We start from the raw sequence: 25797 nt of genomic DNA, 5'->3' as shown, positions 1-25797 counted from the left end.
TGAAAAAAAGTAGTTATGACATTTATATTCAAAACTGTAGCTAAATTGTTCCTGCTTTATTAGGAATAAAGGAACTGCAGTAGACCATTCAGCCCATAGAGTCTGCTCCACCATTTAATGTGATTATGGCTAATCGAACACTTCAATAACTTTTACCCACACTACTCCCATAACCCTTTATAGCATTGGAAAACAAAAGCTTACCAACCTCTACCTTAAATATAAGCAAAAAGTGAGCTTCCATAGCAGTTATTCACCACCCTCTGAATAAAATACTTTTCATCTTAATCCTAAATGGCATCCCTTTATTTTTAAGTTTTGTTGCCAAGTTCTGGACTCCCCAACCAGGAGAGCATCTTACCTGCATCTAGCCTATCTCTAAGCATTTTGTATGTTTAAATGAGGTCACCACTCATTCTTTATACCTCCAGAGGATGCTGGCCTAATTTGCCCAATTTCTCTTCATCCCACTCTCGTCGCTGTTATCTGCCTCACAACGCCAGAGACCCGGGTTCAATTCCCGCCTCAGGCGACTGACTGTGTGGAGTTTGCACGTTCTCTCTGTGTCTGTGTGGGTTTCCTCCGGGTGCTCCGGTTTCCTCCCACAGTCCAAAGATGTGCAGGTCAGGTGAATTGGCCATGCTAAAATTGCCCGTAGTGTTAGGTAAGGGGTAAATGTAGGGGTATGGGTGGGTTGCGCTTCGGCGGGGCGGTGTGGACTTGTTGGGCCGAAGGGCCTGTTTCCACACTGTAAGTAATCTAATCTAATCTAATCTAATCTAATCTAAGAACAATCAGCCGACCCAGGAATAAGTCTGGTGAACATTTGCTGCACTCTCTCTATGGTAATAGTATCTTTCTTGAGGTAAAGAGAGCAAAACTCCACACAGTGTTCCACACGTGGTACAACCAAGCTCCTGTATAACTGAAGCAAAACTTCAACTGTACTCAAATCCTGTTGTGATAAATTTTAACAATCCATTAGTCTTCCTAACAACTTGCTGCACTACCCTGTTAGTTGTCAGTGACTTACTGACAAGGTTACCCAAATCCTTTTGCACATCTACACTTTTCAACCTCATAGCACGCAAGAAATTCTTCGCACATCTCTTTCCTCTCTCAAGGCGGATAACTTCACACTTATCCACATTGTATTCCTCCTGCCATGTTCTTGCCCAGTCACTAACGTTGTCCAAATCTTGCTGAAAACATTTAACGTCTTCCTCACAACACAACTAAAACATTGATGTCTTATTCAAATAAATAAATGACCTCTCTTCTATTTCATTGGCTTAACTGTCCTGAGATATTCTAAAACAAACTGAGGGGAATTTGACTCTATAACTTCTCTTAAACCCTTTGTGCAAGTTGAAGAAATTGTGCAAATTGGAATAATACTATTGAATGCATAATCTTGAGGGAAACTTGCATAATGAAATGCAGAGCCAGTATTACAAATCCATCTGTCGTACAAATGGATCTGTAAAAGTTAAATTGTTTACTTTAGCACATTACCAGTTTCTGCAAGAGATATACTTTGCAGGGATTTTCATTGCTTGAAAAGCTGACTGAGTGTCCAATTTTTTTGTTCAAATTATTTTCCTACTGTTGCAACCCCATTTTTTTTCAGTTCTAGCCAAAATGTATAGTTAAAACACAATGTGGATACAACATGCTTAAATTAGGAAGGAAAACAAAGCAACATTACTATGAAGTTTTTCAGATGGCTGGCAACGTCAGTAAATCAATCAGTTAATCATATGGGAGTCAAGTTCTCAAGTGACTCAAATTTCCAGTCCACGGGCCTAGAAAAGTGAAATGCGTAGCAGGCAGCCTATGTGGGAATTATATCTTTTTACTTTTTAGACTAGGTCTAATCTAATGTAAACATATCAAACTTTGAAGAAAAGAGACATCATATTGACAGTTCTTTCAAAATCCAAAGGGAAATGAGTTCAGAGAGTTTACAATCCCAGTTCCCAGGGAACTTAAGCAAACCCTTAAACTTCACAGCAAAAGGCACTAATCCAACAACCTTTGAACATAGGAATCAGAACAGTCTGAATTTGTGGCATTGACCATATAGCAAGATTAACTTCTGACATAATACAATATCAAAACAGTTTATGGAGTTCTTTGATTTCTTTCTAACTACATTATACTTAAGTCAAATATCTTAGCATCATAAAATAACTTTACTGTGCTAAGTTTCTCTTTCAAGATTGTGTGACATTTCACAACTCCATTGGATGCACTGTACAGCTCTAGTCTTGTGAATCTAAACATCTCTCTCTAATGTTCAATGGCATTACACTCCTCACTATCCATATCCTAAGAGTCACCGATGATGAGGAGCATGCTGAGGTAAATCATATAAATACTATGGCTAATTGTGCAGTCCGGCAGTTGGGAATTCCATAGTCAACTACTTCCTGAATCCACAAAGTCTGGCACTGTCCACAGGGCACTATTAAGAAATGTAATGAATTACTCTCCACTTTCCTAGATGACTTTAGCTCCATTAACCCCCAAGAACTTCAACAAAATCCAGGACAAATCAGCCTGCTAGATCATCACAGGATCTGATCTTAGTTGATGATAGTACCATGCAGCTCACATGCCAAAGTAAAACTTGGTTTCATGGATCTTTATTTTAGATCTTTGTTTTATTTTCAGATTTTCTTTCACAGCAGTATCCTTTACAGATTCTCAATTCCAGTATCACCATCTTAAATCTTTAATTTCTTAACTTATTCTTTCCAGTTTTGATGGCCTAAATCTTTTCTCAGGTCTGACAACATGAAAACTTCAACACACACTTTTACAGCTGGGGGTGCTGTCATACACTGGCCTGCCATTCTGTTGATATGAACCAAATCTTCCTTACCAAAATTTGATTCTTCTAAACTACTAGTGGCTGCTAACCTGTTTTCCTATATGTAACAAAAGATTTAATTCTAGAAGATCATGAATTAATTCTACAGATTAGGGCATTTAACATAAATCATGTGCTGTCTTGGAAATTATGTAGTTAATTCACTGCTCCAAATTACTTTCTTTAAAAACTAGACCTTTAAAAACATTATCTTCACAGAACTAAAACCAAAAACCAATGTTACCTCTCCGTTAAAAATATAAATTCTTGAATGAAATTGTACTATAAACTTTTATCACAACATCCCGTCCATCACCTTGCATTACTCACTCCCTCCACCAACCTGACATATAGCTTTTACAAGAGTCTTTGCAGTAAGTTATGCAAGATCCTGTATATAAGTTTGCTGGCTAAGCTTGAAGATTTGTTTTCAGACATTTCATTTCTATACTAGGCAACATCATCAGTGAGCCTCCAGTGAAGTGTTAGTGACCTAATTTCTATTTATGTGTGGAGGTTTCCTTGGTTTGATGATGCCATTTCCTGTGGTGATATAATTTCCTGTTCTTTTTCTCAGAGGGTGGTAAATGGGGTCCAAGTCGATGTGGTTGTTCATAGAGTACCAGTTAGAATGCCATGCTTCTCGGAATTCTAGTGTATGTCTCTGTTTGGCTTGTCCTAGGATGGATGTGTTGTCCCAGTTGAAGGGTGGCCCTTCCTCATCTGAATGTAAGGATAGCAGCATTAGAAACAACACTGAAAGACAGTGAACTGTAGTGAAAGTGGGTCATGTCTTTTTGTGGCTAGTTGATGTTCATGTATCTTGGTGGCTAGTTTTCTGCCTGCTTGTCCAATGTAGTGTTTGTTACAGTTCTTGCAAGGTACTTTGTTGATGAAATTAGTTTTGCTTGTGGTCTGTTATTTGCTGTTTTAGTGAGCAGTCTGGCAGTCATTTCCGAGATGTCTTTGATGTAAGGAAATGTGGCTAAGGTTTCTGGAGGTGTTTTGTCTGCTTGTTTGGTTTGTTGCTGAGAAATCGGCGGACTGTGTTCATTGTGACAAAACGTATGAAAACGAACTGTTTAGTTCAGGGAGCAAACTTACATCCAGAACCTCAACCTGAGCTACAAATCTTGTCAAACTCACTGTCACCTATGGGCGCAATATGCTAAAACTGTACAGAAAATGGGAAAGCAATGCCATCCGACAGAGCGCCACCCGTGAACAGCTGTACCTCCTGCACAAATGCCTAAGAAAGCAGGTACTACCTAAATGTCTTAAATACAAACCACCCCTTAACACGCCACTAGCCAAAAGAATAGCAGAGCAAAATGGCTGCAGAACCTTAGAGAAATGATTAATGATGCCCACAACAGACTTCATAAATACCACCAGAAATTTCATGCCAAAAACTTTACTCACAAATGCAACAGGCCATGAAAGGATGGACACAGTACAATGAGCTATAGACATTAGACAGTGACAAACACAGAAAATGAAAAAACTAGACCTGCAGAAAATAACTAGACAAACTCTCACAAATACTATGGGTAATTTAGCACACCTGCACATCTCTGGATAATGGGAGGAAACCCACACAGACACAGGGAGAACATGCAATCTCCACGCAGACAGTTGCCCAAGGCTGGAAACGATCCCAGGCCCCTGGCACTGTAAGGCAGCCATGCTAACCGTTGAGCCACCGTGCTACCCCACAGGACTGTAGCTTTTTCAAATGCAAGTGTATATCGCAAAATTTGGCATTTTTTCCACAAGAATTAATCAAAGGTTTATCTGTGGAAATTAATTGGAGCATGTATTTTTAGATTTGTGTGTGAATATTCCATCAGAAGACTACTTATTTAAAAGGACAGCAGTATTGTGCTATCTAGCACACAACATATTTCATTGTTACAGAAGTTGACCTAAATATAGTGTGGCCTGTTTTTTGTAAAGCTGAAAACCTGAGTGCTATAAATGGGTACAACACAGACAAAATTAGAGGGTGTCAATTTAGAACAGAAATGAGGAGACATTTCTTCAGCCAGAGAGTGGCAGGCCTGTGGAATTCATTGCCACGGAGCACAGGGGAGGCCAGAATGTTAAATGTCTTCAAGGCAGAGATTGATAAATACTTGATCTTGCAAGGAATTAAGGGCTACTAGGAGAGTGCGGGTAAGTGGAGTTGAAATGCCCATCAGCCAAGATTAAATGGCAGAGTGACTCGATGCGCCGAATGGCCTTATTTCCATTCCTATGTCTTATGGTCTTAAATCACATACTTTGTTTAGGAGATTTTAGCATTGATGTATTTCACATGCAAATTATGTTCTATTCATTATCAATTATTTGCATTAAAATAAACGTGCGTTCTGCATTTGACCATGACATGAAAGGTCAAGTCCCAGTGTAGAAGGTTGAGCATATAATCTAGGCTGCCTTTAAAAGGAGTATTACAAATGATTGGTTAACATGTATCCCTCAATTAACATACCCACCAAGTTATCCAGTTATTTGACTCTTACTTTCTGAGAGATTATGCTATGGGTAAACATGTTGGCACATTTACCTACACAATGGTGACTTATATTTCAAAATATCCAATTGTAAATTAACCTAACCCCAGGGTGTACCCATTTATAGCACTCAGGTTTTCAGCTTTACAAAAAACAGGCCACACTATATTTAGGTCAACTTCTGTAACAATGAAATATGTTGTGTGCTAGATAGCACAATACTGCTGTCCTTTTAAATAAGTAGTCTTCTGATGGAATATTCACACACAAATCTAAAAATACATGCTCCAATTAATTTCCACAGATAAACCTTTGATTAATTCTTGTGGAAAAAATGCCAGGGGCCTGGGTTCGATTCCAGCCTTGGGCAACTGTCTGCGTGGAGATTGCATGTTCTCCCTGTGTCTGTGTGGGTTTCCTCCCATTATCCAAAGATGTGCAGGTGGGCTAAATTACCCATAGTATTCAGAGATGCATAGGATAGGTGCATTAGTCAGGGGCAAATTTATAGGAATGAGTTTGAGTGGGATACTCTTCAGAGGGTTGGTCTTGACTTTTTGGGCCAAAGGGCCTGTTTCCACACTGTAGGAATTCTAAATTCTATGACAATACAGAAGCATGGATAAAACAAATTTATCCAACTGACACTTAACAGACACTGAAAAAAAAATCTTAATAAGAGGATTAAATTACAACTTCCAGGATGTGGACAAGAAAGATTTCTTAGCAGGATTAGAAACAACATTGAAAGACAACAAACTCACAGAAGAAACCCAGCAAACCATTAGACAGACAGTCGCACCAACATTAAGCAGGAAAAAGGAAGGAAACACACTCAATATACAAGGAACGAAAGCACTAGAAGGACTCAAAAAAGATAAAACATTGTTGTCCTACCTGCAGACAAAGGGCACTTGACAGTCATTTTAAACCAAACAATCTACATTCAGAAAGCGAATGCACTGCTTGCAGATACTAAAACTTACCAACAGGTGGCAATAGGCCCGGCCCCAAAACTAGAGAACCGAATCACAGCCCTACTCAAAAAACTTTGGAAATCTGGAGAATTAAACAAGGCAGACTTCCAAAAAATGAAACCAGACGGATCCAACACACACGCTTCTATGGATTACCCAAAATTCACAAACCAGGAGCCCCCCTCAGACCCATAGTCTTGCTACCTGGAACACCAATGTACAGATTAGCCAAGGAGCTACACCAAAGACGAAAATACTTAGTAGAAGACCCATGCCATCAATAATATCCTTACTGGCATAAAATTCACAAAAGAGGAGGGAAACAGCAACAAACTGCCATTCCTAGATGTCACAGTTGAGTGATCATCCCATGGGGAATTTGAAACCAGCGTCCACAGAAAAATAACACATATGGACTAAATACTGAACTACAGAAGCAATCATCCCAACACACACAAATGAAACTGCGTTAGAACATTATTTCAATGAGCCACCACACACTGCAGCACAGAGGAACTATGAGGAGCAGAGGGAAATCACTTATACAGCATATTCAAAAAGAAGAGGTACCCAACAAATAGTCTGCCAATTTCTCAGCAATAAATCCAAACAAGCAGATAAAACACATCCAGAAACCCAGCCACTCTCCCCTACATCAAAGACATCTCAGAAATGACTGCCAGACTACTCAGACCTCTTGCATCATGATAGCCCACAAACTCACCAACACACTAAAACAGCAACTAATGGACTTGAAAGACCCGATACAGACAACAAGGAAAACTAATGTAATCTCCAAATGCCTTGCAAGAACTGTAACAAACACTTCATTGGATAAGCGGTCAGAAAACTAGCCACCAGGAAACATGAACATCAACCAGCCACAAAAAGACATGACCCTCTCTCACTAGTATCCTTACATGAGGATGAGGAAGGACACCACTTCAACTGGAACAACACATCCATCCTAGGACAAGCCAAACAAAGAAATGCACTAGAATTCTGAGAAGCATGGCCTTACTTCCAACTGGAACTCTATCAACAAATACATCAACTTGGACCCCATTTACCACCCTCTGAGAAAAAGAACAGGAAATAACAGCACCACAGGAAATGACATCACCAACCCAAGGAACCCTAAACACATAAATAGAAAGCAGGTCGCTGACACTGGAGTCTCACTGATGATGTTCCCTGGTATGGTGACAAAACGCCTGAAAACAAATCTTCCAGCTCAGCAAGCAAACTTACTCAACCTGAGCTACAAATCTTCTCAAAATCCATTATGCAACATTCCTTCAGAAATACCTTCCAAGCCTAGAACCACTTCCATCTAGAAGTGTAAAGACAAAACCCATTAGAACACCAACATGTCCCAGCACCCCTCCAAGCCCCATGTCATCCACACTGGAACTACATTGCTGCTTATTCATTGTTGCTGGATCAAATTCTTGGCAGTCTCTCCCTTAAAGTGCAGTAGATGTACCACACCAAATGGACTGCAGCAGTTAAAGAAGGTAAGTCGTTACTACCTACTACAGGACATTCAGGAATGGCCAATAAATGCTTACCATAGCAGCAACTCTCATGTCTTATGATTTTTTAAAAATAAAAATATAGAAAAGGTGTATTGGAGCAAAACACTTGGGAGTTCTATGGGGAAAAATCAAAGCAAAGGAAGATTATTAAGAGAACTCACTCTCTAACAATAAAAATGTCTTCAGAACATCAAATTATTTTAATGCACTCAAAGCTTAATGGCTTGTTGAATGTTTTCTCTCAAAGCATTGATATTTATTTAGTGTCCTGAATAGTGTGTTTTCATTTCTGTCTTATAATAACTTGCTCTAGGTTTCCCACAGACATTTTACATAAATTTGACTTAAATTAACCTTCTGTGGTTTATGACAGTGCTATTTAAAAATGTTTTTCTTCCTATTTTCATCACATCTCACAATACACGTCAAAGATTTGTTTTGTTGCCATTACAGTTTGATGGTTACTGTGATTGTGTAGTTGTATTCAGGGACATATCATTTACAACCGCTATTGTACGATTACTTAAAATGCAATTAGATTTTGAGTGCAAAATAGCAATTTAAGGTATTAAATCAGATTCCCAACTGACATAATTGCTACTCAGTGACTGTTCAGTGAACACATAAGTAGTAGTGCTAAAATGTCTTAATGGAACAGCACAAATTAAGCAAGAAATATCTAATTTGTTTTAAATTCACAACATGGCAATCAAATGATTGCCATAGCTGTCATCAGACGAACAGAAACATCCAAACCACAGGAATCAACTCTCCTACTTTACAATTTTCCAGGTCAGAAGGAATAAATGGTTGCCAGTTTAGTTGACATGTAGTGTTTACAAAAAGATGATGAGAGAAAGAAGTGATAAGAAAGAGAAAACAGTTGAATTGAAAGAACCAAGAGGGTTGGTTAACAGAAGAACAGGGAAATGGGAAAAAGCAGAGAAACAAAGAGACAGTAAAAACATTGGGAAGAAAAGAGGGGGAAATATGGAAAATGATAAGAGAGGAACAGGTTATACTAATGAGTACACAGGCGTGAGCAGATCAGAAAGATTTTAATATCAAATAAAACAAACTGTTAGGTGGAAGCAGTTTAAGAAAAATAGGAGCAAGATGCAACAGAAAGAGAAGCAACAACAAGAAACAAGAAGATACATGGACTCATCAATCCAAAATTTATAAATTCAAATGACCAGGTAATTCAATACTTACTAAAATCTTGTTACTTGCATCACTATGACCAAATTATTGAATAATTGAGTGCAAAAATCAACTGAATTATTAGGCCTAAACTGTTATTGACGGCTATAGTGCAGGAAAAGGCCCTTTGGCTCATCGAGTCTGTGCCAGTAAAAAACCACCTATCTATTTTATTTTGCAGCACTCGATCCAAAGCCTTTTACGCCTTGGCATCAAAAGTGTATATCTAAAATACTTACCGACTAAGAGGGTTTCTGTCTTTACAGGCAATGAATTCTAGATTTCTACCACCCTCTGAGCAAAAAGACTTTTTTCCTCATATCCCCTCATACCTTCTGCCTCTCAGCTTAAATCTATGCTTCCTGTCATTGATCCCTCCATCAAGGGGAAACATTTCTTCCCATCTACTCTTCCGATGCCTCTCAATTTTGGATCTGAACCTTAAGTGCTGTAAAATGCAGGGTTTATGGGCCATGTACAGGGAGATGGGATTCGAAAGGGCATCTGGATGTCTTTGGGTTGGCAATGGATAAGATGGTCTAATGGCCCCTCTGGTCTATGGTTCTATATCCCCTCTCAGTTTCCTCTACTCCAAGAAAAACAATCCAGTCTGTCCTATCTCAGTTCATAACTAAAACTCTTCAGCCCAGGCAATATCCTGGTAAGTCTGGTAAACTGATGTGGAACAACAGAGTTAAATATATTAAAGATCCCAAACTTCATCAGGATTACAAGCTATCTAATTTTGGAGCAAAGGAACATAAATTCAGGATTCATGCAGAATCCTCTCCAACTTCTTCTGGAATTGCAAGAATAAATTAAATGTGTGCAGGGAACATCATACAGAGCGAGATTGCAAACCATGAGCATGATTCAAAATAGGATTCAATAGGTTAGGGGTTTCAGCCAACCAACATGTTCATATATCCAGCCAAAAAGCAAAAATTGTTGACTTAATCTCCAGTTTTATCAATGTATTAGTGGTGACCTTAAAAACATGGCCAAGGAAGCATTTTGCTCAATTTTAATCTATTTGTATAAATAACATGGTTCTTGCTAGTACTAAGTCAATAGAATTTATTTTGAGAAAATCCTTTATTCAAATAAAATAATATGAACTTTAATGTTGATTTGTTTCCCTTTGGCTTACCTTACATAAGGAATGGTCTATCAATACCAGGTCAAAATCAATACTTGAACATGTATTTCTGCTAAACTACAGTTCTAAGATACTCTTAGAAAAAGCAACATCAAAGTTCAAATTCTGGCTAGGTATTGACATTGAAATATAATCACTTATGTTATCAGCTCAGAAAATAAATTGGCTGGATTACTAGCTGCAATTTTTTAAAATGTCTTGCAGCTGTACATTGATTGCCCTTATAGTTTCCTTAACATCCAGTCTACACCATTTTTTAAATTGTTTGAACATTTCAATTGCAAAGCCACGTATTAAATTCTAATGGCTTCTCACCGTATTATCCTACATAGATGGCCACAGATAAAAAGTTCCTGCAAGTGAATTCATTATACCTCAGAACTTGCTGGCATCTTTGGAGATCTTGAGAAGAATATCCATCCCTTCTTGTTAAAAATGCTACCATCTGATCACATCAAGCTTAAAATCACCAATTAAGTCTGAGGTAATGTACAAATTATACCAACTTAATCAAAAATGTTATTTCCAATAGAAGAAAATAAAGACAGCAATGCTTTTGTGAAATGGTCATATGGATGAAATTGGACTAAACTGATTATGGCAAAATGCTGAATTGGTTGTTTAATTTCTTTACATAATTGAAGCCTTTAATTGCAAACACTACTCTGCTAGACCATAGAAATTCTGATATCAGTCCAATATTGTGTTAACTAATCACAGTCCAGATTACTTGAATAGATTTTCAGTTGGCTCTCATTCTCCCTGGATCTCAAAGGTGAGGAGGAAATGTTCAGATGTACTTGACTTGTCTTAATTCTCCAGTGGTATTTGCTGCAAGTGCACAGTAAACCTTGGGTTAGAACAGGATCAGGAGTTTGAACCAACAGCCATCAAGGAATGATGATATATTTGCAAGTTAAGATTGTCTATGGCTTGGAGCAAGATCTGGAGACAGTGGTGACTCCAGACATCTGCTGCCTTTGGAGGAGATTGGAGTTTTTAAAGGTGCTATCCAAAGGTGCTTTAGTGGGTAGTTGCAGTGCATTTTGTGATTAATACGTACTGCTGCATTTTGTGTTGGTGGTAAAGGGACTGAATGTTGAAGATGTTAGATAGGATGCCAGTCAAGTAAGCTGGTTTGTCCATGATGTTCTTAAATGTTGGAGCTATGCTAATTCAGGTTAGAGGATAGTATTCCGTCACAGTTCTGACAAAAAGTGATATTTGACATGAAACATTATTTGTTTCTCTTTCTGCAGATGCTGCCAAACCTGTTAAGTTTCTCTAGCACTTACTGTTTTTATTTCAAATTTCTATCACATATAGTACTTTGCTTTTACATCATTGAATTTCACCATACTCTTTACTTATGCCAGGTAGTTGATGGACAGACTTCAAGGAGTCAGGAGTTACAATATTTGTAGTAGAATTCCTCGCCTCAGACTTGTTATTGTAGTAACTGTATTTACCTGGCTGGTACAGTTCAGATTCTGGCAAATGGTTACCTCCCTCCCCCCCCCCCCGCCATGTGTTAACAGTGAAGAGTTTAGCAATAGTAATGCTATTGAATTTTGTTTCTGTGTGTTTTATGGTTTGTGTGCACAACACATAATTATATCATTAATCGCATGAGTTCACAATTTTGATGTTCTTCTTTCCTAGCACTACCTAAGTATGAAACAGATTTAGCAGCAAGATGGAATCAAAATACAAAGGTAAAGTACAAATTTTCACATTAAGCTTACAACTGGCCCTATAATATCTGGACCCTGAATAAGGCCATTTAAAACAGGAGCTTACTGTAATGCCCACATCAAACAAAACTGAGAGAATATATAGTAAACTATAAAGTCACAAATCAACCGAACAGTGGATAAAAGAGTAATATCCATTAACAACCTCCTAAGATTTGTGTGCACTGTTCATGAGAAACTGAAATCATGTCACAATCAGTGTAATGAGTTCTCACATATATAGTGTTGGATCAGTGGTGTCATAGGGTGGTAGTACTAAACTGTTTCATTGATAAAATTCTGTCAGAACTCTACAATGGCAACATAGGATTTGTTAGAAATAAATGCATAGCATCTGTTTATTGGCCTGATTTAGACTTAGAATCAAAAGGTAAACAAATATGCAGTTAAAATTAGAGAAATAAGCCACTGATGATTTGTTTTATAGACATTTCTGAGTCAGCTATTTCAAAGAGTTCATATATACGTTTGTGACAAAAATAATTTTTGGTGCTTTTGATCACTAAAGTCCAACAATGTAACGAACAATGAGAAAAAAAATTAATGTTGAACCAATTATTAATGAGTGAGGGCTCATCCATGGATTACTTAAGGAGCCTGTGTCAGACCATGGCGTACAATTTCTTCTCAGTTACAAAACTTCACAAAGCAAAATGGTTTTAAATATACCTTTAGATCTCCTTAACATTTGGCATCAAATGAAGCAGCTGAAAGATCTGCTTGGATCATTAAAGATAGGATTGCTGAAGAAGCAAGTATTGTGGCTTTTTGGTTCTACTGTACTTTACTGTTAAAAGTTGAAGCAAACAGTTCTCTCCAAACTATCAGAATGGCACCAAAGGTTAACAAGGTCTGAAAAAGGATAAGCATCTTCATGTTTAGAACTCATCTCACGTCACACAAGTTAGACATGGGAAATACTTTGAGATACTTAACGATACTAAGAGATAGTTGGTTGAAGTTGATGGAAAGGTAAGGAATGTTGACATAGGTCACATGACTGCAAACAAGCCATTAACAAAAGATTGAATTTGATTCCTTTGGCCATAAGCTCATGCCCAGAATGTAGAAGGCTTCAATGTCCAAGGTAACTTGTTCTGAGAAAGAAACAGAATATGCTGACAGTACTGAGCTGAAGCCAAGTGGTCTAAAATCTGACTGTACACCAAAACCTGTAAGGATATCTTCAAGTCTTTGTAAACCAATTCCTAAACTTGATTTGTTGAGTTTCAAGAAGTCAGTTGTATTTATCTCAAATGTGCATATTCATAGAGACTTGCTATTTTCATTTTACCATTAAAGTTGTAGAAATTTTCTAATCAATTTGTCAAACCACAGGTCATGGGAGCAAAGTGAGCCATTAAGCCCATTAAGTCTGCCCTGCCATTCAATGAGATCATTGGCTGCTCTGAAAACCCGTAAGTATACTTTCCTGCTTTTTCCCCATAATCCTTGATTCCCCTACTGATTAAAGCTCCACCAGAGCCTTGAATATAGTTAATGACCCAGCCTCAACAGCAGTAAAGAATTCCACAGATTCACAACCCTTAGAGAAGAAATTCCTCCTCATCTATCTTAATTGTGTGACCACTAATTGTGAGCTTATGCCCTCTGATCCAAGGTTCTTCCACAAGGGGAAACAACCATTCCACATCCAAACAATACACCAAAAGAACTGTGGATGCTGGAAATTAGAAATTACTGGAAAAAACTCAGCAGGTCTGGTAGCATCTGTACACAGAAATCAGAATTAACATTTCAGGTCTACCGACCCTTCTTCAAAATAGTTTGGTTTTGTTTCTTCATCCACTCCACCAAGTCTTGTATTTATATGTTTCAATAAGGTCATCTCTCATTCTTCTAGATCCCAATGAGTACAGGTACAACCCATTCAACCTCTCTTCACAAGACTATCCCTCCATACACAGTATCAACCTACTGAAACTTCTTTGGACTGCCACCAACAACAGTATATCTTTCCTTAGATAAAGGGCCCAAAGTGTTCAAAGTATTCCAGCCATGATCTGGCTAGTGCCATGTACAGTTTTAACTAAGGAACAGGAGAATCGACGTTTCGGGCATAAGCCCTTCTTCAGGAAGCTTATGCCCGAAACGTCGATTCTCCTGTTCCCTGGATGCTGCCTGACCTGCTGCACCTTTCTAGCAACACATTTCCAGCTCTGATCTCCAGCATCTGCAGACCTCACTTTCTCCTCACAGTTTTAACTAAACCTCTCTAAACCCTATTCTATTCTATTCCCTTTTAAATAGTGGCCAAAATTCCATTTGTCTTCAGTATTACCCACTGAACCTTGATGCTAACTTAAAGCTTTGACAAAGGGTCAGTTAGACTCGAAATGTCAGCTCTTTTCTCTCCTTACAGATGCTGCCAGACCTGCTGAGATTTTCCAGCGTTTTCTCTTTTGGCTGTAGCATTCTGCAGACTTGCTCTATTTATATTATATTCAGTCCCCCCAGTCTTCCTGCCAAAATGCATAACCTCACAATTCCCCACATTATCGTCCATTCACTAAACTTGTCTAAATCCCTCTACAGACTCTATGACATCCTCAACATTTGACTTCTCACCTAATTTTGTGTCATCAGCAAAGTTGTCTGTGGTACATTAACTTTCCTCAATCAGGTCATTAACATATATTGTAAATAATTGTGATTCCAGCACTGATTCTGTGCCACTCCAGTAGTGACAGACTGACAGCCTGGAAATGTTCTCCATATCCCACTGTCTTCAATTAGTTAGCAAATCCTCTATCCATGCATATATATTGCCTCCAGCACCATGGTCTATTACCTTATTAAAATGACTTAATGTGTAATACCTTATCAAACACCTTCTGAAAATCAAAACATATATCATCCACCCCCTCCCCTTTGTCCATCCTGCTTGCTACCTCCTAAAAAGAATCCTTGTTAATTTCTGAGGCATAATTTCCCCTGTCTGAAGCCACATGAATCTGCTTGATTATATTATGCATTTCTTAAAGTTTCTTATTACATCTGTTATAATAGACTCTAATATTTTCCCAATAACACACTTTAAGCTAATTGGTTTTTTCTGTGTTTTTTATGTCTTCTCCCCTTTTCAAAAAGGTGCTGGCAGTTTTCCAAATCCTCTGGGAATTTTCCAAAATCTAAGGATTCATGGAAGATTACTATCAGTGCATCCACTATCTTTGTATCTATTCTCTTTAATGTTCTAGGATGCATCCCATCAGGCCCAGGCATCTTTACCACCATTAGTTCCCTAGCATGTTTCTCTAATGATGATTATTGTACTTATTTCTTGCCTTTTTGCTGTTGAATATTGAATAATTTTTGGATGCGATTAGAGTCTGCTTCAGTTTTCACAGTGGAAAAGTATTTAATTCCTCTACCATTTCTTCAAAGTTCCCTGGCCTCATTTTGGCTTCTCTCTCTTCTTATATTATTAGAGAAACTTTTTTTCTGTCTGTTTTGATATTACTTGTAAATTTACCCTCCAAGTTCTTTTTCTTTACTTGTTTTTTTGGTTGTGTTTTGATGATGTTGAAACTTTCCCAATCCTCTGGCTTATCATTAATTTTTGCCATATTAACTTTCCTGGTTAACTTCCCAGGTTAGTTTATCCCTTCCTAGAATCTATCTTCCTTGTTAGAATATGTGTTCACTCTAAGCCAGGACCATTTTCTTAAACATCTGCCATTGATCCTCAACTGTTTTTCTGCTGCATTCCTTACCAGTCCACTACAGTTAACTCTGCCTTCCTTCTAATTAACATTATTTAAGCTTAGCATCGTTGTTTCTTTCCTCTCATAGTCACTGTTGCTGAGGGGATCTTTCACACTGACATCATTTATTAAAGCTGCCTCATTACATATCACTAGATCCAAAACAGCCTAACCCTTAGTTGGATCTACAACAACCTTCTCAAGGAAAATGTCCTGACTTCTTCCAATCATCAATATTTCTTCTGCTGATTTGACTGTCCAGGTCTACATGAAGATTTAAAGTCACCCATGATTAAATGTACACCATTGTTGTATGTCCTCATTACCTTCTGATTTATTCTCAGTTCACTGTAGAACTGTTCAGAGATGCTATTACACATCACTGGAGCAGCTGGGACTTGAACCTGTTCTTTCTGGCTCAGAGGTAGGTTCACTACCATTGATCTGCAAGAGATCCTAACCCCAGTGAGTTATAACTGCCTAAAATTGAAGGCATCTGTTCTATAACCTTTACCCAAATCATTATATTTGTTAGTAGTGTACACTAACATGACACTATGTAAAGGAATCAAACCCTTCAAATAAATATCCTTGAATGTTTCTATATCTAGTTGTATTAGGCTGCACCTCTAGTGACGCTTGTATCAGTTTATAAACCACATATTGATGATCAGTACAGACCAAGCGATTTTCCTCTGTTTGTTTTTTTGCAGTTTTTCAATAATGCAATCCAATCTAAGAGGTAATCAGTATGAATAAATAGAGCCTAACAGTTAATCAGGGCTTTTAACCCTAAACGATCAAGGGAACATATCTCTGTGGTGCTTGTTATACTACTGCCTCTTTGGCCCTCTCCAGTCACTGTCGACTGTGTTCCAGCAACAGTAAAGGCTATCAGGAACCCTTCACAGTGGGACCATTCTTTGTTCCATCCAAAGCTTGGGTTAAACTCACAGAAGCCACAATTGCTTTCCTGTATAATCGAGCTGGCTCCTGCAGAGCACCATGCATATCTTCCACCTTTTGTCATTTCTATGCTGCTCTGGTACAAGAGAATGACAAGTGCTGCTTGACTGTCGCTAGTTCATGTGGTGCCTGTACCAACTTGAGGTGCAGTCCCCGACCTGCTATCGAATGGATGGTGTACCAGCTGCTTGCTGGTTAGGTAAAGCACCTAACTGCATCCATTCGTGCCTTAACTGTTCCAGAGGTTTGATATCATCATAATCACACCAAGCACAAAACAATGCTACCTACATGATAAGGTTAAAGGCTTTATATGGAATTAACTGGGAGTCTAGATCCTGCTCCTGAATCAATTATACCATGCCCTTGCAAGGAATTATATTGTATTTCTGCATGCATTCCTCTAACAAGGTCTGGACATTGTCCATTCTACACTTGGTGCTTATTTTGTTCTCAAATGTCTCCCAAAGACTTTCCATTTCTTTATCTTTCCATGACATTACTTGGACTTGAGAAACTCCACTGGATCAGTTTCAGCTGCTGCCCCTCTAAAGAATATTCTCACAGGCAGTAGCACTGAATGAATGATGTTCTCATGTTGGTAAATCTTACTCAAATACACTCGATTTATACCTTGGATAGGTGCCTGCTCAGGCACAAATTTGGTCAGATTCCGGATCTGTATTTAAGTTTTACAATTTTAAGAGTAGACAACTAAAAAGTAGATCACTCCAGGCACAAGTGTGATTAAACAAGATTCAACAATTTAGGTTATCAAAACAAGTACAACCAAAATGACACTTAACCAGATGTTGGACTCAACTGCTCTGCAATGGAACACCAATTCTCGTCTGGCTGGAATTTTGTGTCCTCCTTTACTCCTGAAAAATAGACCTTATTAACCCATTCCAAATGCATACATGATCAGGACATCTCCTCAGCCACACTGGTCCAGGCATTGAACAATTAGATTCTTAATTGCCTCAGTGATACATGCAGAGTTTATGGTCAATCTTGGAATGACAAGGTAGCGTATGTTCGATTCCTGATTGGTTTCTTTAAAAGCAAAGATTATCAATTACCATTGTTCCCCATTATCTACTAGGTAAAAACAATGACTGCAGATGCTGGTAACCAGATTCTGGATTAGTGGTGCTGGAAGAGCACAGCAGTTCAGGCAGCATCCGAGGAGCAGTAAAATCGACGTTTCGGGCAAAAGCCCTTCATCAGGAATACAGGCAGAGAGCCTGAAGTGTGGAGAGATAAGTGAGAGGAGGGTGGGGGTGGGGAGAAAGTAGCATAGAGTACAATTGGTGAGTGGGGGAGGGATGAAGGTGATAGGTCAGGGACGGGGGAGGGTGGAGTGGATAGGTGGAAAAGAAGATAGGCAGGTAGGACAAGTCATGGGAACAGTGCTGAGCTGGAAGTTCACTTATCTCTCCACGCTTCAGGCTCTCTGCCTGTATTCCTGATGAAGGGCTTTTGCCCGAAACATCAATTTTACTGCTCCTCGGATGCTGCCTGAACTGCTGTGCTCTTCCACTACCACTAACCCAGAACCCCATTATCTACTGTTTAGTCTTTTAAGATATTATTCACTAGTGGGTCATCCAGGCTTAGTATAATTTTACCTTTAGGCAAAAGTGAAGGGCTTCCTGATGAAGGGCTTTTGCCCAAAGCATCGATGTTCCTGCTCCTCGGATGCTGCCTGACCTGCTCTGCTTTTCCAGCACCACTCTAATCTTCACTATAATTTTACCTTTGTGTAACTTAAATGGAAAATGAACAGTGCATGAAAATTGAGATAGTGAAATACCCCTATGTAATCAATATATAATTTCACTGAAAATTCAAAAATTATACTGCTAATACAACAAAACATGCATTGTTAAAAATATTACTCCATATACATTTATCAAGCTATTTTTCACTCCAATTAAAATGCTACAAAACACTAGAACAGTTATTATCTTCCTCTCTCAATATATGAGAGAAGGTATTTAACTACAGCAGAGTTTGTCCCTTTTATTTCATTTAAAGACCCATGATGCATTCCTCTGTCGAGTGATACTAAGCAGTCACAATATTAAATCCTGAATTGGGTCAGTGTGAAAACAATAGTATTAGCTTAAATGATTTATAAACTTTGAACTAAACATGAAACATCAATTTCCTTACATCATAATATCAGAAGGCAATCAGGATATTATAGGGTTATAATCCAGCAAGAAATTAATGTCTTCAAATGAGGGAAATTATGTTTAAAAGCTAGAAGAATTCCATTAAAGTGGTATTTAAGATCTAGTATCTGACATCAAGGGCTGAATTTTGAGAATTTATATGCAAACATTATCAGTTAAAGTGTCCCACATGATTTACCATCTCTGATCTGTCTTCACATGAGTCCTAATATCATCCTGTTGTTTAGAGGGGCAAACAAGACACTCAGAGGGTCCACCTTTAACATTTTCAGATTCAGCCTCAATCACATAATCAGGGCACGACTGCTAGTTTAACTGGAGGCATGTATAGGCAAATCGTTATGGATTCCCCGCCAGACCAAAGCTGTTAGGAACTATGACAAACTATGCCAGGACTATGACAAACTCAGAAATGCGAGCATACTTTCATTTTTAATTTATTGGAGCCCTCCTCTGACCCAGGGCACAACCTTGGGCCTCTCTAACCATGCATCCCTCCTTCTATCCTAACACACCCCATCAAACTCCTCAGTGCTGGTATCCAATCCAATGAGTGGTGACATAAAAGCTCCAGAAATCCTGTTCACATCTGCTGGACAGCTACGTTTGATTGGCAGATTAATGGACACAAATGCATGAGGCTTGGTGATTAAATTTCCTAGACTTTTTGTCTGTCTAATTCCTTCAAATCCCACATGAGGAGAATTAGTTCACCTTTAAAATAGACTTTAATATGTCCATCTGTAGAAGTTACACGTTGACTGGATATTAAAATCACTTTATATTAAGGAGACTCAAGCCCTGGTAGTCATTGGAACTTCCATCGCTACTTGTGTGAAATCAATAGTATTTTGAATTCCAGGAAAACCAGCAGTTGTAAGAAGTTGTAATAGTTGTCTCCCTTTTGTTACAGATCTCTTTGTGATCAAATCTTTAGGAATGGTGATTTCCTAAATTTAAGCATGTGGCACATTTTGTGACTACACAGTTCATCCCCCATGACTGGAAAAAAATCGAGTAGAGATTATTCATGTCTATTGTTCCTGAAACACAGCAAAACTGGATTTATTTAAGACCTTTTTTGATCATCTTTCCCCATTGTGTAGACCTTAGTCAAAGGCTCACTAACCATTGCAAACATCACTTCAGAATATTTGGTTCCCAGTTTGTTATGTGTATGTCCCTCCCTGGATAAGGGTTCTTGCTGTAAATGTAAACAAAATTTCATTTGTACTTTTCTATTTCCAGCAAAGTGGCAGACAATTGGATCCTGGTCAAATACTTAACTTTAGAATAGTATTGGGGAAAGCAAATTGGTTCTCTCTCATATTCTCCTGCCCCACCAGCATCATTAGGTCAACTTCTGTTTCTGCACCAAATAATTTCTGTTATCAAATGATTTTTGCATTTTAAGCCTGCGCTTGATTTTTTCTATTTGCGTTAAACTCATGATGGAGAATTACCTTCGAAATGAATGAGGTCAGAGTCATAGAGATGAACAGCATGGAAACAGACCCTTCGGTCCAACCCGTCCATGCCGACCAGATATCCCAACCCAATCTAGTCCCACCTGCCAGCACACGGCCCATATCCCTCCAAACCCTTCCTATTCATATACCCATCCAAATGCCTCTTAAATGTTGCAATTGTACCAGCCTCCACCACTTCCTCTGGCAGCTCATTCCATACACGTACCACCCTCTGTGTGAAAAAGTTTTCCCGTAGGTCTCTTTTATATCTTTCCACTTTCAACCTAAACCTATGCCCTCTAGTTCTGGACTCCCTGACCCCAGGGAAAAGACTTTGCCTGTTTAGCCTATCTATGCTCCTCATAATTTTGTAAACCTCTATAAGGTCACCCCTCAGCCTCCGACGGTCTAGGGACAACAACCCCAGCCTGTTCAGCCCCTCCCTGTAGCTCAAATCCTCCAACCCTGGTAACATACTTGTAAATCTTTTCTGAACCCTTTCAAGTTTCACAACATCTTTCCAATAGGAAGGCGACCAGAATTGCACGCAATATTCCAACAATGGCCTAACCAATGTCCTGTACCTCCGCAACATGACCTCCCAACTCCGGTACTCAATACTCTGACCAATAAAGGAAGTCACACCAAACACCTTCTTCACTATCCTATCTACCTGTGAATCCACTTTCAAGGAGCTATGAACCTGCACTCCAAGGTCTCTTACTAACTGTACCTCTTATGCTCACATCCAAATCATTTATGTAAATGACAAAAAGTAGAGGACCCAACAACGATCCTTGTGGCACTTCACCGGTCACAGGCCTCCAGTCTGAAAAACAACCCTCCACCACCACCCTTTGTCTTCTACCTTTGAGCCAGTTCTGTATCCAAATGGCTAGTTCTCCCTGTATTCCATTAGATCTAACCTTGCTAATCAGTCTCCCATGAGGAACCTTGTCGAATGCCTTTGAGAATTTACAAATAATCATTGAATCCTACACAAAAAGAGTCATCATTTGGTGCACTGTGCTTCTGCTAGCCCTTTGAAAGAACCATAATGTAGATGCAGGAAAGATGTTGCCCCTAGTGCTGGTTAGGGTGGGGTAGAGGGGATGGATGAGTCTAGACCAGGAACACAGTCTCAGAACAAGCAGCAGGACTGAGATAAGGAGGAATCTTTTCACTCAGAGCATCATGAATCTTTGGAATTCTCTTCCAAAGAGGGCAGCTCAATCATTTAATATATTCAAGACAGAGATTTACGGATTTCTGCATATTAAAAACATTGTGAGATAAGTGAATAGACAGGAAAATGTTGTTAAAGTGAATGATGGAGTGGCTTCAAGGGCTGAAGAATTTAATTCCACTTCTATTTCTCATATTTTTATACAATTAGCCTGAAGACCTTGCTTTCTTCATAGTCTTAATTTTAATTCCTTCCAATTTAAACACTATAGTTAAACAGAACAATTAAGAATTGTTTTATACCATGCATGCTTATGAACCTTTTGGAACCACAACAGTACTTCATGATAGTTTTGGTTTTAAATAGCAAAAATATTAAACAATAAGAACAATCAAATAGTAGTATTGACACAAGATATACTTGGTATTCAATTTGTTTCCACTATCATTTTGATTAGTCACAAAAAATTTCATCTTCCCAACAGATTATGTCATCATTTATCTTAAAACTGGCTGCAGACAATCAATTCCATTACCAATTGTGACAGTGCTGCTCCTTTAACAAGGTTGTATTGTCCTTGGTTTTTTTTCAGAGGGGCAGTAACGACGCAGACTCTGGGAGGTCTAGATTTGAAGGGTATCAGGGCCAATTTGATTATAGCTAACAGATACTGCCTCATACAAAAAGCTTTTAAGTTTAAGGGGGAAAAAAAACACTTGTATAATGAAAGGGGAGTGGCCAGTTCTCCCAGCTCAGCTTTTCTCTGATTTCAGGATAATCTGTTAGGCTTTCAGTTAAATCGTTATTCTATATTCTGTTCTCCTTTGTTTCTGTTTCAGTTGGTAATCTTGCAAATAAATTCTGTTTTGTTTAAAACTAATTGCTTGGGCCAGCTGCATCACCCCTGGAATATCCACTATACATCTGCTTAAAACAACTAGCAAAGTTAGGAACCAGGCTACTTTCCTGAAATGCTTTGAAGGGGTCTGGCCTGGCCCATAACACAACGGAAAGGTTTTCCCGAGCTAATCTGTCAAAACTCTTCATAATTTTCAAAACTTCTGCCAAATCTCTTCTTAACGTTCCTTGGTCTGAAGAATGTCAGTTTTTTCTGTGATCACCATATTAACTAGTCCCTCATCCTGAACTAATTCTAGTAAAACTCATATTTTTACATAACAAATTATATTGTTCTTTGGATGAATAACTTGTCATTTATTCCACATTGTGAACTAAGTCTCACTTTGAACCAAGTAATACTCCTATATTATTCTAAATTGTCCTGAAAATTGACAGAACAACGTGAAGCAAATTTGTCAACACTGTACTGTATATATGTTGAATCAGTATAATGCTACCATCTAGTGGTGGAGGTAGGTTGCCTTTTAAACAATTTTAGAAGCTTCTTACTAAACCTCAAAGGTCAACCTCACATAAATACATTTTCAGAGTAAATATTAGATGGGATTCCATGAAGAATAATCATTTATGAAAATATCCTTTAAACAAATTTCCATTTTGTACTTTAATAGATACCTATGATACAGTACAGGAAAATAAAATCACACAAAACTATCTTTCATTAATGCAATTTCTAGTTTGTTACAGCTTCATTTGATCCAACAATGTGACCGTGACCAAATCATTCCTCCTCATCCTACGGAATGGTTTACAACATTGTCCTCTCATACCTTTCCACTATCACCTAGATGCATGCAACTATTCTCTCCTGGTTTGATTCTTACTTAGCTGATCACGATCATACACCTTGCAATGGCTTGTCTTCCTGCTCCCCTATCACATCTCTGGTGCCTCGTACCCACTGGTGGGTATCTCTGGTACCCACTCCTATTTCTTACTTATACATTTCCCTCCGGCATCATCATCCAAAAGCAGTACTGATTGTTAACATATCCTGGAAACTCTTAACTCTACCTCAATCTTTTTTTTTCACTCCTCTACTGATAACAATTATCAGATTGCTTCCACAACATCCATCAGTTGACGAGCAGAAATTTCCTCCAATTTTATATTGGAAAGTCGTTTATATTGGAGTTTTCCCCTCATTCCAAACTATTCCCGAGCTACTGAATTCATCCTTTTCACTGCAACAGAGTGTAGTCTGTTTACAATCAATCTGACCACACGATGTATTTCCACTGATATTGCCTGTCCCTACCAACATAGCATGCTCCAACTCCTTCCAGATTATCCGCTGCTGAAATCCTCATTCATACGAATGCATTTCCTTCTGTAATCTGGAAGATAACCAAAATTTTGCTCCCTTATTTGAACTCAAACCACATCCTGTTTACTGGTTGCGACTCCCAGTTAAGCAACATCTTAAATTTTAAAAACCTCATCAGTGCTCCAAATCCCTCCATGGTCTTGCTGTTCCCTACTTTATAGTCTCCTGTATCCTCACAAATCTCCAAAATATCTAGATTATGTAATCCTGGAAAAGAGTGGGGCTCGGAAAATGTTAGAAGCTAATATGAAATATATTATAACAAGGCACTTGGAGTGAGTTCAAGGTAATTGACCAGAGGCAACACCACTTTGTCAAATGGGAAACATGTTTAAGAAATTCATTGGAATTCTTTGAAGTAACTTGTGCTGTAGATAAAGTGGAGCCAGTGAATATATTGTATTTAGATTTCCAGAAGCTATTTGACAAGGTGCCACATTGAAGGTTATTGCGGAAGATAAAAGTTCATGGTGTACTGTTGTTATGTTGGCATGGAAGCTGATTGACTAGCTGACAGTGGAAGAAATAAGCAAGTATTTTTCAAGCTGACAGGATGTCACGCGTGGTATGCCGCAGGGTTCGGTGCTGGGGCTTTACTCTTTATAATTTATAGAAATGATTTGGATGAAGGGACTGAAGACACAGTAGCTAAATTTGTTCATGATACAAAAACAGTTAAACATTTCTAATGAAGGGCTTATGCCTAAAACATCGATTCTCCTGCTCCTCAGGCACTGCCTGACCTGCTATGCTTTTCCAGTGCCACACTGTTCAACTCTGATCTCCAGCATCTGCAGTCCTCACTTTCTCCTAGTCACTATAACAAAAATAGTTAAGAAAAGGAGTTGTGATGAGGACACCAAGAGCATACAAAGAGATATAGGTAGGTTAAATGAGTGGGCAAAGATCTGACAAATGGAGTACAATGTGGGAAAATGTGAAATTAACCATTTTGGCAATGATTGAAAAAATGCATACTATCTAAATGGTTGCATTGCTCTCAGACGCAGAGAGATCTGGGTGTATCCTAGTGCATGAATCGTAAGTTGATAAGTACTGTACAAGTAATAATCAGGAAAGCAAGGTGAATTGAGTGCATGAATAAAAAGATTATGCTTTAGTCTTATAGGCAGTGGTGAGACCACATCTGAAATACTGTGTACAGTACCGATCACTGTGCTTGCAGAAGGATGTTACAGCGTGGGACACAGTTCGGAGGTTTACCAGACTAATAACTGGACTGAATAGATTGCATTATGAGGAAAGGTTACACAGGGTAGGTCTTTAACCTCCAGTGTTTAGAAGAATCAGAGGTGACTAAAATGAAACCTAGAAGATCCTGAGGCCACTTAACCAGTTAGATGTAGAAAGGATATTTTCCTCTTGTGAGAGAATCTAGGAATAGCGATTAGTTTAAAAATATGGGATCGCTCCATTTAGGATAGAGATGAGGAAACTTTTTGTCCTCTGAGTGTCTATGGAATTCCAATCCTCAAAAGACAATGGACACAATCATAAACTGTTTTAAGGTAGAGGTAGATTGATTCTTAATGACCAAAGGGATGAGATTATTGGGATTATTCAAAAATGTAGCGTTAAAGTCAGATCAGTTACCATCTTATTGAATGACAGAAAAAGGGCCAAATGGACTATTCTTGCTCTTTGTTCTTACGTTCATAATGGCTGCTAGTTCTACTAGCTACATGGCTAGTGTGGGGTTTGGAACAACAGGAAAAAAATGCAGGTCCTTTTCCTGTTCAGCCTAAGGTACTTTGTGTTCTGTTTCTTTGCAATGGGACTATTACTGACAGATAAAATCTGCTAACAACTCAAGATCACATTTTATTTTATAGTGCATCAGACATATCCCACACTCTACTATTACCATCAAGTTGGGAGATCAACATTGCTTCATTGAAGAATACAAGAGGGTGTGCCCAGAACAACAGCAGATATACATAAAAATGCAATCCTGCC

Source organism: Chiloscyllium plagiosum, chromosome 27 (assembly GCF_004010195.1).
Source record: "Chiloscyllium plagiosum isolate BGI_BamShark_2017 chromosome 27, ASM401019v2, whole genome shotgun sequence".
NCBI classification, from domain to species: Eukaryota; Metazoa; Chordata; class Chondrichthyes; order Orectolobiformes; family Hemiscylliidae; genus Chiloscyllium; species Chiloscyllium plagiosum.
This window is presented reverse-complemented; position numbering follows the sequence as displayed.